The sequence below is a fragment of the Anopheles coustani genome (genome assembly GCF_943734705.1).
Source record: "Anopheles coustani chromosome X unlocalized genomic scaffold, idAnoCousDA_361_x.2 X_unloc_11, whole genome shotgun sequence".
In the NCBI taxonomy this organism is placed as follows: domain Eukaryota; kingdom Metazoa; phylum Arthropoda; class Insecta; order Diptera; family Culicidae; genus Anopheles; species Anopheles coustani.
The window spans coordinates 159,623-162,500 of NW_026525060.1; the positions used below are offsets into that span (position 1 = coordinate 159,623).

Here is a 2,878-nt window from a genome sequence, read left to right on the forward strand (position 1 = left end):
GCGCTTCAACCAAGTGATGACTTCAGTATGGCTAGTGTGTGAAGTATAAAGTATAGTCCTCCCCTGGTCCACACTGCTTCGGCGGTCCTGGGTAAGATAGTTAGTTCTAGCTTGCCCTATGTGGAAGAGGACACCATACTTAATACTGTGGTGTAATGAACAAAGTATAGTCCTCCACTGGTCCACGCTGCTTTGCAGTCCTGGGTAAGATAGTTAGTTCTAGCTTGCCCTATGTGGAAGAGGGCATACAAGACAAAGTATAGTTCTCCCCTGGTCCACGCTGCTCCGGCGGTCCTGGGTAAGATAGTTAATTCTAGCTTGCCCTATGTGGAAGAGGACTCAATACCCTACCTGTTGAGCTTGAAACAAAGTCATCACTTGGGCATGCTCTATAGCCAATCACATGACATTAACCTAAGAGAGCATGCAGCGTATTATCCCAATGCAAAGTAAACGATAGACTCGCCCTAGTTCAGTGCTTCAACCAAGTGATGACTTCAATTTGGCTAGTGTGTGAAGTATAAAGTATAGTCCTCCCCTGGTCCACACTGCTTCGGCGGTCCTGGGTAAGATAGTTAATTCTAGCTTGCCCTATGTGGAAGAGGACACCATACTTAATACTGTGGTGTAATGAACAAAGTATAGTCCTCCACTGGTCCACGCTGCTCCGGCGGTCCTGGGTAAGATAGTTCATTCTAGCTTGCCCTATGTGGAAGAGGGCATACAAGACAAAGTATAGTTCTCCCCTGGTCCACGCTGCTTCGGCGGTCCTGGGTAAGATAGTTAATTCTAGCTTGCCCTATGTGGAAGAGAGCATACATGAACCAAGAACGAAGGTTATGATCGAGGAATGATTCGACAACTAACCGATGGTATGAAATGTGAAGAATTCAAGCAAGCACACAATCAAGTCATCACTTGGGCATGCTCGATAGCCAACCCTATGACATTAACCTAGTAGAGCATGCGAAAACCAATATATATGTAAACGATGCCCCTCCCTAGTTCAGCGCTTCAACCAAGTGATGACTTCAGAATGGCTAAATCAAATCGGTTCAAAACATACCATCGGTACCCTATTGAAACACACAAGTCGATATCAAACCTCATGATTGTGTAGTCCTCCACTGGTCCACACTGCTCCGGCGGTCCTGGGTAAGATAGTTCATTCTAGCTTGCCCTATGTGGAAGAGGGCACATTACTCAATACTGTGGTGTTATGAACAAAGTATAGTCCTCCACTGGTCCACGCTGCTTCGGCGGTCCTGGGTAAGATAGTTAGTTCTAGCTTGCCCTATGTGGAAGAGGGCATACATGAACCAAGAACGAAGGTTATGATCGAGGAATGATTCGACAACTAACCGATGGTATGAAATGTGAAGAATTCAAGCAAGCACACAATCAAGTCATCACTTGGGCATGCTCGATAGCCAACCTCATGACATTAACCTAGTAGAGCATGCGAAAACCAATATATATGTAAACGATGCCTCCCTAGTTCAGCGCTTCAACCAAGTGATGACTTCAGAATGGCTAAATCAAATCGGTTCAAACCATACCATCGGTATCCTATTGAAACACACAAGTCGATATCAAACCTCATGATTGTGTAGTCCTCCACTGGTCCACGCCGCTTCGGCCGTCCTGGGTAAAATGGAACATTCCAGCTTGCCCTATGTGGAAGAGGGCACATTACTCAATACTGTGGTGTGAAGTATAAAGTTCAGTTCTCCCCTGGTCCACGCTGCTTCGGCGGTCCTGGGTAAGATAGTTCATTCTAGCTTGCCCTATGTGGAAGAGGACACTTAATACTTCGTCTCTAAGCGGCGGCTTGACTCCTCCCTACGGGGAACGGGTTTACGCGCACAGCGGCGGCTTACGCACTATGGCAGTCATGGATGCCTTACGTTTCTATGAAAAGTGTGTTCCTCCCCTGGTCCACGCTGCTTCGGCAGTCCTGGGTAAGATAGTTAGTTCTAGCTTGCCCTATGTGGAAGAGGACACGTAGACTTACTGTGGTGTGAAGTATAAAGTTCAGTTCTCCCCTGGTCCACGCCGCTTCGGCCGTCCTGGGTAAAATGGATTCATCCAGCTTGCCCTATGTGGAATGAGGACACTTTATGCTTCGTCTCTAAGCGGCGGCTTGCTCCTCCCTACGGGGAACGGGTATACGCGCACAGCGGCGGCTTACGTTATGGCAGTCATGGATGCCTTACGTTTCCATGAAAAGTGTGTTCCTCCCCTGGTCCACGCTGCTTCGGCAGTCCTGGGTAAGATAGTTAGTTCTAGCTTGCCCTATGTGGAAGAGGACACGTAGACTTACTGTGGTGTGAAGTATAAGGTTCAGTTCTCCCCTGGTCCACGCCGCTTCGGCCGTCCTGGGTAAAATGGATTAATCCAGCTTGCCCTATGTGGAATGAGGACACTTTATGCTTCGTCTCTAAGCGGCGGCTTGCTCCTCCCTACGGGGAACGGGTATACGCGCACAGCGGCGGCTTACGCAAGTTAGTCACCCTCGGCAGTGGATCACTCGGCTCATGGATCGATGAAGACCGCAGCTAACTGCGCGTCATAATGTGAACTGCAGGACACATGAACATTGATAAGTTGAACGCATATTGCACGTCGTGGGAACCTACCATGATGTACAGATGACTGAGCGCTTATATTTGAGAAATGTATCGCATACATTTAACTACGCCGTGACACCCGTCACGAGACGTGCACCATGATGTTAACTAGGGTCGCGACGACCCGCTAGCATTAAAGAACCCGTGGTTTACAATATACTGGCATTGGAATTCGAAGTATTTAGAGCGTCCGTGTTCCCGCGTGAGGCGGAAGTACGAGGAGAAGGCGTGCTTGTGGTGTCTGTGGT

General features: G+C 48.5%; 1 non-coding gene across 1 annotated transcript; it reads left to right on the top strand.

The window, feature by feature from the left end:
* The first annotated feature begins 2,510 nt into the window (after positions 1-2,510).
* Positions 2,511-2,665, top strand: LOC131269945 (5.8S ribosomal RNA). The gene has a single exon (XR_009179102.1). It is a non-coding gene; the product is annotated as a 5.8S ribosomal RNA (ribosomal RNA).
* Positions 2,666-2,878: the final 213 nt, after the last annotated feature.